This window comes from Zea mays, chromosome 4, assembly GCF_902167145.1.
Source record: "Zea mays cultivar B73 chromosome 4, Zm-B73-REFERENCE-NAM-5.0, whole genome shotgun sequence".
Classification (NCBI taxonomy): Eukaryota; Viridiplantae; Streptophyta; class Magnoliopsida; order Poales; family Poaceae; genus Zea; species Zea mays.
This window is the reverse complement of record NC_050099.1, coordinates 82,057,461-82,068,431: the sequence shown is the minus strand read 5'-3', so window position 1 is coordinate 82,068,431 and position 10,971 is coordinate 82,057,461.

The window sequence follows — 10,971 nt, the reverse complement described above, 5'->3', positions numbered from 1 at the left end:
TCTCGGGGAGGAGGAGGCGACGGCGCGGCGCTCGGGGAGGAGACGAGTCAGGAGGCGGTGCGGTGGCGCTGAGGACCAGGACGAGTCAGGAATCTGTTTCCTGATTTTAGGTTAAGAAAGTTTTAGAGGCTTCTAATTCAGACCCAAGAAATGGATGGAAAGTTAGTTTCCAATTCTATAGTTTGCCAAACAGGTCAGCCTAAGAATTAAATTCTAATTCAGTCCAATTCCAATCAAACAAACGGGCCCTTAGTGTATTTTCCCGTTTGCGAGGAATCTTCACAACTTGGAGTCTCTCGCCCTTACAATAGAGATCACAAAGAAAGTGCAGAGTAAGCTAGGGAGAGCAACACACACAAGACACAAATCCGCAGCACACACACGCACACAAGCCAAGACTTGAGCTCGAAACTTAGCACAGAGAGTTCACAACTCGAACGGAGCTCAAATCACTAACACAATCGATCAAATGCGCGGAGGCGGAGTGTGGGAGTCTTAGAATGCTTAGTGAATGTTTGGTGTACTCCTCCATGCGCCTAGAGGTCTCTTTTATAGCCTCAAGGCAGCTAGGAGCCGTTGGCGACAATCTTGGAAGGCAATTCCTGCCTTCTGTTGAGTGGCGCACCGGACAGTCCGGTGTTCCACCGGACAGCTACTGTAGCCTGTCCGGTGCACGATTTCCTTCCAAATCAGGCATAGTCGACCGTTACAGCTCCGGGCCCGTTGGCGCATCGGACACTGTCCGGTGCACACCGGACAGTCCGGTGCCCCCTGCTGACCGTTGGAGCTGCCACGCGTCGCCCGCAGATTTCACGGCCGATCGTTGGCGCTGGCGACCATTGGCTCACCGGACAGTCCGGTGCACCACCGGACAGTCCGGTGAATTATAGCCACGTCGCCTTTTCCGTTTCCCGAGAGCGACGAGATCGCCACGAATGACTCACCGGACAGTCCGATGAATTATAGCCATACACCGTCGTCAATTCCCGAGAGCGGCCTTTTCACCAGAGACCAGCCTGGCGCGCCGGACACTGTCCGGTGCACCACCGGACAGTCCGGTGTGCTAGTCCGAGCTGAAATTTGGTTGCTCACAGCCAAGTCTTTTGCAATTCGATTTCTCTCTTTTCGGCACTATTTCTAGCACTTAGACAAACAATGTTAGTTCACAAAAACAATGTACTAAGTCTAGAAACATACATTTTACTTTGATTTGCACCTTTCACACATTTAGCACATAAGTACTCAAATAATGTGTTGGGCATCTAATCACCAAAATACTTATAGAAATTGCCCAAGGGCACATTTCCCTTTCACGTACGCGTATGGCGACGGTGTAGCAGCGAGCGGGCGTAGCAGCGAGCTCCGAGCGAGGGCCACCGAGCGCAGGCGTAGCAGCGAGCGGGACACGGAGCGGCGGCGGTGGCGCCACCGAGCGGGAACAGGCGAACATGAGCTAGCGCGAGTGCGCGACCCAGCGGGCAGCGGCGTCTTGACGAGTGACTGCGAGCTCCGGCCTCCGGGTTGCACGGTCGCAGGCTGTTAGCCTGTTACATGTTAGGGTTTGGAGGGTAATGCAGTCATGCAGACCGTAGGAAGGCCAAGTGGGCCGTAGTGGGCCGTGGTTTGGTACTTCGGTGTTTGCCAATTGCAGAGCTAAATCGGATATTAAATCGAATACCTATTCAAATATATTCGATACTCTTGTCGAATACCTGATATCCATCGGATATAGCCTATATTGTATTCGTATTCGATATCCGAAGCAAGTATCCGAATCCATATCCGATATCCGGAAAAAATGTTCGAATATCCGAAAAAATATCCAAATCATTATTTGCTCTCTTAGGACTCAGATACGGACGAATATTATCTGTACCATTTACATCCCTAATTAATAGGGGTAATACAGTCATTATTTACAACAATTAATGCTCTTTAGTCCGGTTTAATCACTGGAACCAAACTGGGTACTTTAGAAGTTTAGTCTAGTGACTAAAAGTAACCAAACAGGGTCTAAGCCAAACCGCAGATGTGTGTTGTCGCGATTAGGGATGAAAACGGGAAGGGAAATTCTCGTACCGTCCCATTTCGAATACTGTTTTTTCCCAATCGTTTTCAAATTGTTCAGGAACCGATTAGAAACGGTACGAAAATGATTTAAGCCTGAAAGGATCATGATGCCCCCAAGAGGGGGTGAATTGGGCTTCTCTAAAAATCAACAACAATTAAACCCTAAGAAAGAGCCCAACTTCACCCAACTATTATTGCAGCAATAAGAGAATACTACTAGAAAGACAACAATAATAAGACATTACTTCAAGTACTTGCTAAACAATTAAACAAGGTAAAATGCTTGAATTACATGCGGAATGTAAAGCAAGGTTTAGAAGACTCCTCCAATTTTTCTCGATGTATCGAAGAGTCGACACTCTTCCCTAGTCCTTGTTGGAGCACCCGCGCAAGGGTATCGCTTCCCCTTGGTCCTCGCAAGAACCAAGTGCTCACTATGAGATGATCCTTTGCCACTCCGGCGTGGTGGATCCCTCACGACCGCTTACAATCTTGAGCTGGGTCACCAACAAATCCTCCAAGGTGATCATCATGCTCCCAACACCACCAAGTCGTCTAGGTGATGCCAATCACCAAGAGTAACAAGCCATAAACTTTTACTTGACCAAGAGAAGCCTAATGCATGCGGTGTGTGCTCTAGGTGGCTCTTACTTGCACTAATGAGGTCCTAATGCGGGATTAAGATTTTATAATCACCTCACTATGCTTTGTGGTGCTTGCAATGCTCTAGCAATGTATGGTTATCAATGTGGGCAACAAGACATTCAGTATAGTGGGTGGAGGGGTATAAATAGCCCCACCCACTAAACTAGTCGTTACCAGGGTTTCCTGCGCATGGGCGCACCGGACAGTCCGGTGCGCCAACGGTGCGCCACCGATGCGCCAACGGTCGACTCCAACGACTAGTTCTGACAGCTAGCCGTTGGGCTGATGGCACACCGGACAGTGAACAGTTCTTGTCCGGTGCACACTGGACAGTCCGGTGTGACGGCTAAAATTCAACTTCGCAACTCGTTGCTCTCGGGTTTTTCTCGGGGGCGAGGCTCTACCCCCGGGCCTGACTAGCCCCACTGTCATGGGGCGCACCGGACAGTCCGGTGCCCCTAAGACAAAAATCCTATCTTCTTTTTCATTATGATTTTCAAATCCGTTTTCGTTCTAACTCGTGTGTTATAGAGTGACACCTAGCACTAGTGAAAGGGAAATAGGGTCAAACCTTTTCCTAAATGATTTTGGTGGTTGAATTGCCCAACGCAAATAATTGGACTAACTAGTTTGCTCTAGAATATAAGTTTTACAGGTGCCAAATGTTCAACACAAACCAATAAAAAGTCCAAGATAGGGTTCAAAAAGAAAGGAGCAAAACCAACCGAAGGTTGCCCTGGTCTGGCGCACCGGACTGTCCGGTGTGCCACTGGACAGTGTCCGGTGCACCAGGAAGATCAACTCTGAACTGCTCAGCTTCAGGTTTTTGGAATGCCACTCCGCTATAATTCACCGGACTGTCCGGTGTCGCACCGGACTGTCCGGTGTGCCAAGCGGAGCAACGGTCGCCAGCGCAACGGTCGAGTTCAACGGTCGGCTGACACAGCTACAGTGCGCGGACAGCATGCGCAGAGTCAGAGCAGGCGCCAGAAGGCGCACCAGACAGTGAACAGTACCTGTCCGGTGCACCACCGGACTGTCCGGTGACCCATCTGTCAGAGCTCCAACGGTCGAACCCTAATGGTTGGGTGACGTGGCTGGCGCACCGGATAGTGTCCGGTGGCGCACCGGACTGTCCGGTGCGCCCATCGACAGACAGCCTCCCCAATAGCCACTTTGGTGGTTGAGGGCTATAAATACCCCCCAACCACCACACTTCAAGGCATCCAAGTTTTCAGCCATTGCATTCAATACAAGAGCTCTAGACTTCACTCCAATACACAAACAAAAGATCAAATCCTCTGTCCGGAATCACTCCAAACAATTAGTGACTAGTGAGAGAGAGATATTTGTGTTCATTTAAGTTCTTGTCGCTTGGATCGCTTTACTTCCTCCCCATTTCTTCTTCTCAACACCTTTATAATCAAAGCAAGAGACACCAAGTTGTGGTGGTCCTTGTAGGGTCTAAGTGACCCAATTGATTAAGGAGAAAAGCTCACTCGGTCTAGGTGACCGTTTGAGAGAGGGAAAGGGTTGAAAGAGACCCGGTCTTTGTGACCACCTCAACGGGGAGTAGGTTTGCAAGAACCGAACCTCGGTAAAACAAATCACTGTGTCATCCGCTTTTATTTGCTTGTGATTTGTTTTCGCCCTCTCTAATGGACTCGGTTTTATTTCTAACGCTAACCCCGGCTTGTAGTTGTGCTTAAAGTTTATAAATTTCAGATTTGCCTATTCACCCCCCTCTAGGTGACTTTCAATTGGTATCAGAGCCCGCTACTTCATTAGAGCCTAACCGCTCGAAGTGATGTCGGGAGATCACGCCAAGAAGGAGATGGTGACCGGCGAGAAGCCCGCCACAAGCCACGGGAAGGCTCCATCGGGGGAGTCCGGCAACAAGAACAGGGAGGAATCACCTCCCCGCGTCAAGTCGCACCAGAGTGGCGACAAGAAGAAGAAAATGAAGAAAGTGGTCTACTACGAGACCGATTCTTCGTCACCTTCCACCTCTGGCTCCGACATGACGTCCGTCACTTCTAAGCGCCATGAGCGCAAGAAGTTTAGTAAGATCCCCTTATGCTATCCTCGCATTTCCAAACACACTCCTTTACTTTCCGTCCCACTAGGCAAACCATCGGTTTTTGACGGTGAAGATTATTGTATGTGGAGTGATAAAATAAGGCACCATCTAACCTCACTCCACACTAGCATTTGGGACATTGTTGAGTTTGGAGTGCAGGAACCATCCGTGGGGGATGAAGGCTATGACTCGGACAAGGTAGCTCAAATCCGGCACTTCAACTCCCAAGCCACTACTATACTCCTCGCCTCTCTAAGTCGAGAGGAGTATAATAAGGTGCAAGGGTTGAAGAGTGCCAAATAGATTTAGGACGTGCTCAAGACCGCGCATGAAGGAGATGAGATGACCAAGATCACCAAGCGGGAAACGATCAAGGGGGAGCTCGGTCGATTCATGCTCAACCAAGGGGAGGAGCCACAAGCCATGTACAACCGGCTCAAGACCTTGGTGAATCAAGTGCGCAACCTCGGGAGCACAAAATGGGATGACCATGAAATGGTCAAGGTTATTCTAAGATCACTCGTTTTTCTTAATCCTACACAAGTTCAATTAATTCGTGGTGATCCTAGATACAAGCTAATGTCTCCCGAGGAGGTTATAGGAAAGTTTGTGAGCTTTGAATTGATGATCAAAGGCTCCAAACAAATCATCGAGCGAGGCGCCACCTCCACACCCGAGGTGCAACCCGTCGCATTCAAAGCGACGGAGGAGAAGAAAGAAGAGTCTACATCAAGTAGGCTCCCAATCGACGCCTCCAAGCTCGACAACGAGGAAATGGCGCTCATCATCAAGAGCTTCCGCCAAATCCTCAAGCAAAGGAGGGGGAAAGATTACAAGCCCCGCTCCAAGAAAGTTCGCCACAAGTGTGGTAAGCCCGGTCATTTCATTACAAAATGTCCATTATCAAGTGATAGTGACAGGGGCGACGACAAGAAGGGAAAGAGGAAGGAAAAGAAGAGATACTACAAGAAGAAGGGCGGTGATGCCCATGTGTGTCGGGAATGGGACTCTGATGAGAGCTCCACCGACTCCTCCTCCGATGAGGACGCCGCCAACATCGCCGTCAACAAGGGTCTCCTCTTCCCCAACGTCGGCCACAAGTGCCTTATGGCAAAGGACGGCAAAAAGAAGAAGGTAAAATCTAGAGCTTCCACTAAATATGCAACATCTAGTAATGAGGCTAGCTCTAGTGATGGTGAGGATGATTTTCTCACCCTCTTTGCCAACCTAAACATGCAACAAAAGGAAAAATTGAATTAATTAATTAGTGCTATTCATGAGAAGGATGAACTCTTGTATAGCCAAGAGGACTTCCTTATTAAAGAAAACAAGAAGCATGTTAAGATTAAAAATGCTTATGCTCAGGAGATAGAAAAATGTGAAAATTGACTAGTGAGCTTAGCATTTGCCATGATACTGATAGTCGCCTAGAGGGGGGGGGGTGAATAGGGCGAAACTGAAATTTACAAATATAAACACAACTACAAGCCGGGTTAGCGTTAGAAATAAAAACGAGTCCGCGAGAGAGGGTGCAAAAACAAATCTCAAGCAAATAAGGAGTGTGACACAAGGATTTGTTTTACCGAGGTTCGGTTCTCGCAAACCTACTCCCCGTTGAGGTGGTCACAAAGACCGGGTCTCTTTCAACCCTTTCCCTCTATCAAACGGTCCCTCGGACCGAATGAGCTTCTCTTCTCAAATCACTTGGGAATCAAACTTCCCGCAAGGACCACCACACAATTGGTGTCTCTTGCCTCAATTACAAGTGAGTGTTTGGTCACAAGAAAGAATGCCAAAGAAAAGAAGCGATCCAAGCGCAAGAGCTCAAATGAACACTACAAATCACTCTCTCTAGTCACTAATGCTTTGTGTGGAGTTGGGAGAGGATTTGATCTCTTTTGGTGTGCTTTGTAATGAATGCTAGCTCTTGTATAGTGGTTGGAAGCTGGAAAACTTGGATGCAATGAATGGTGGGGTGGTTGGGGTATTTATAGCCCCAACCACCAAACATGACCGTTGGTGGAGGCTGTCTGTCGTATGGTGCACCGGACAGTCCGATGCACACCGGACATGTCCGGTGCGCCAGCCACATCACCAATGCCGTTGGATTCCGACCGTTGGAGCTTCTGTCTTCTGGGCCCGCCTGGATGTCCGGTGCACACCGGACATGTACTGTTCAATGTCCGGTGCGCCAGTATGAGCGTGCCTGACTTCTGTGCGCTTCTGGCGCGCATTGAATGCGCCTGCAGGTGACCGTTGGCGCGAAGTAGTCGTTGCTCTGCTGGTTCACCGGACATGTCCGGTGAATTATAGCGGAGCAGCCGCTGCGTTTTCCCGAGGCTGGCGAGTTCCGGAGGCCGCTCTTCCTTGGAGCACCGGACAGTCCGGTGAATTATAGCGGAGTGCCTCTGGAAATTCCCGAAGGTGGCAAGTTTGAGTTGGAGTCCTCTGGTGCACCGGACACTGTCCGGTGTACACCGGACAGTCCGGTGCCCCAGACCAGAGGTGCCTTCGGTTGTCCCTTTGCTCCTTTGTTGAATCCAATATTTGATCTTTTTATTGGCTAAGTGTGAACCTTTTACACCTGTATAACTTATACACTAGAGCAAACTAGTTAGTCCAATTATTTGTGTTGGGCAATTCAACCACCAAAATTATTTAGGAACTAGGTGTAAGCCTAATTCCCTTTCAATCTCCCCCTTTTTGGTGATTGATGCCAACACAAATCAAAGCAAATATAGAAGTGCATAATTGAACTAGTTTGCATAATGTAAGTGCAAAGGTTGCTTGGAATTGAGCCAATATTAATACTTACAAGATATGCATGGATCGTTTCTTTCATTCTTAATATTTTGGACCACGCTTGCACCACATGTTTTGTTTTTGCAAATTCTTTTGTAAATCCTTTTCAAAGTTCTTTTGCAAATAGTCAAAGGTAAATGAATAAGATTTGGCAAAGCATTTTCAAGATTTGAAATTTTCTCCCCTTGTTTCAAATGCTTTTCCTTTGACTAAACAAAACTCCCCCTAAATGAGATCCTCCTCTTAGTGTTCAAGAGGGTTTTGATGTATCATTTTTGAAATACTACTTTCTCCCCCTTTTGAACACAATAGGATACCAATTGAAAATACTCTTGGAAAAACTAAGTTTTTGAAATTGGTGGTGGTGCGGTCCTTTTGCTTTAGGCTCATACTTTTCTCCCCCTTTGGCATGAATTGCCAAAAACGGAATCATTAGAGCCCTCGAAGTTCTTTCTTCCCCTTTGATCATAAATAAATGAGTTAAGATTATACCAAAGATGAAGTCCTTTTGCTTTCTCCCCCAAAGATGGAGAGTGACTCGGAGCGACGGCGAAGGATGAGTTATGGAGTGGAAGCCTTTGTCTTCGCCGAAGACCCCAATTCCCTTTCAATACGCTTATGACTTGGTTTGAAATAGACTTGAAAAACACATTAGTCATAGCATATGAAAGAGACATGATCAAAGGTATATAAAAGAGCTATGTGTGCAAGTTAGCAAAAGAAATTGCTCGAATCAAGAATATTTAGCTCATGCCTAAGTTTGTTAAAGGTTTGTTCATCAAGAGGCTTGGTAAAGATATCGGCTAATTGATCTTTAGTGTTAATATATGAAATCTCGATATTTCCCTTTTGTTGGTGATCCCTTAAAAAGTGATACCGAATGGCTATGTGTTTAGTGCGGCTATGTTCGACGGGATTATCTGCCATCTTGATTGCACTCTCATTATCACATAGCAAAGGGACTTTGGTTAATTTGTAACCGTAGTCCCGCAGGGTTTGCCTCATCCAAAGCAATTGCGCGCAACAATGGCCTGCGGCAATGTACTCGGCATCGGCGGTGGAAAGAGCGACCGAATTTTGCTTCTTTGAAGCCCAAGACACCAAGGATCTTCCCAAGAACTGGCAAGTCCCCGATGTGCTTCTCCTATTGATTTTGCACCCCGCCCAATCGGCATCCGAATAACCAATCAAATCAAATGTGGATCCCCTAGGATACCAAAGCCCAAACTTAGGAGTGTAAGCCAAATATCTCAAGATTCGTTTTACGGCCGTAAGGTGAGCTTCCTTAGGGTCGGCTTGGAATCTTGCACACATGCATACGGAAAGCATAATATCCGGTCAAGATGCACATAAATAGAGTAAAGAACCTATCATCGACCGGTATACCTTTTGATCCACGGACTTACCTCCCGTGTCGAGGTCGAGATGCCCATTAGTTCCCATGGGTGTCTTGATGGGCTTGGCATCCTTCATCCCAAACTTGTTTAGAATGTCTTGAGTATACTTCGTTTGGCTAATGAAGGTGCCCTCTTGGAGTTGCTTCACTTGAAATCCCAAGAAGTACTTTAACTCCCCCATCATAGACATCTAGAATTTTTGTGTCATGATCCTACTAAATTCTTCACATGTAGACTTGTTAGTAGACCCAAATATAATATCATCAACATAAATTCGGCATACAAACAAGTCATTATCAAGAGTTTTAGTGAATAGGGTAGGATCGGCCTTTCCGACTTTGAATTCATTAGCGATGAGAAAATCCCTAAGGCATTCATACCATGCTCTCGGGGCTTGCTTGAGCCCATAAAGCGCCTTAGAGAGTTTATAGACATGGTTAGGGTACTCACTATCTTCAAAGCCGGGAGGTTGCTCAACATAGACCTCTTCCTTGATTGGTCCATTGAGGAAGGCATTTTTCACGTCCATTTGATAAAGCTTAAAGCCATGGTAAGTAGCATAGGCTAATAATATGTGAATTGACTCAAGCCTAGCTACGGGTGCATAGGTTTCACCGAAATCCAAACCTTCGACTTGGGAGTATCCCTTGGCCACAAGTCGAGCTTTGTTCCTTGTCACCACACCATGCTCATCTTGCTTGTTGCGGAAGACCCATTTGGTTCCTACAACATTTTGATTAGGACGTGGAACCAAATGCCATACCTCATTCCTAGTGAAGTTGTTGAGCTCCTCTTGCATTGCCACCACCCAATCTGAATCTTGGAGTGCTTCCTCTACCCAGTGTGGCTCAATAGAGGAAACAAAAGAGTAATGCTCACAAAAATGTGCAACACGAGATCTAGTAGTTACCCCCTTATGAATGTCGCCGAGGATGGTGTCGACGGGGTGATCTCGTTGGATTGCTTGGTGGACTCTTGGGTGTGGCGGTCTTTGCTCTTCATCCTCCTTGTCTTGATCATTTGCATCTCCCCCTTGATCATTGTCGTCATCTTGAGGTGGCTCATTTGCTCGATCTTCTATTTCATCAACTTGAGCTTCATCCTCATTTTGAGTTGGTGGAGATGCTTGCGTGGAGGAGGATGGTTGATCTTGTGCATTTGGAGGCTCTTTGAATTCCTTAGGACACACATCCCCAATGGACATGTTCCTTAGCGCGATGCATGGAGCTTCTTCGTTACCTATCTCATCAAGATCAACTTGCTCTACTTGAGAGCCGTTAGTCTCATCAAACACAACGTCACAAGAAACTTCAACTTGTCCAGTGGACTTGTTAAAGACTCTATATGCCCTTGTGTTTGAATCATATCCTAGTAAAAAGCCTTCTACAGTCTTAGGAGCAAATTTAGATTTTCTACCTCTTTTAATAAGAATGAAGCATTTGCTACCAAAGACTCTAAAATATGAAATATTGGGCTTTTTACCGGTTAGGAGTTCATAAGATGTCTTCTTGTGGATTCGGTGTAGATATAACCGGTTGATGGCGTAGCAGGCGGTGTTGACCGCCTCGGCCCAAAACCGATCCGAAGTCTTGTACTCATCAAGCATGGTTCTTGCCATGTCCAATAGAGTTCTATTCTTCCTCTCCACTACACCATTTTGTTGTGGCGTGTAGGGAGAAGAGAACTCATGCTTGATGCCCTCCTCCTCAAGGAAGGCTTCAATTTGAGAGTTCTTGAACTCCGTCCCATTGTCGCTTCTTATTTTCTTGATCCTTAAGCCGAACTCATTTTGAGCCCGTCTCAAGAATCCCTTTAAGGTTTCTTGGGTTTGAGATTTTTCCTGCAAAAAGAACACCCAAGTGAAGCGAGAATAATCATCCACTATTACAAGACAATACTTACTCCCGCCGATGCTTATGTAAGCAATTGGGCCGAATAGATCCATGTGGAGTAGCTCAAGCGGCCTGTCGGTCGTCA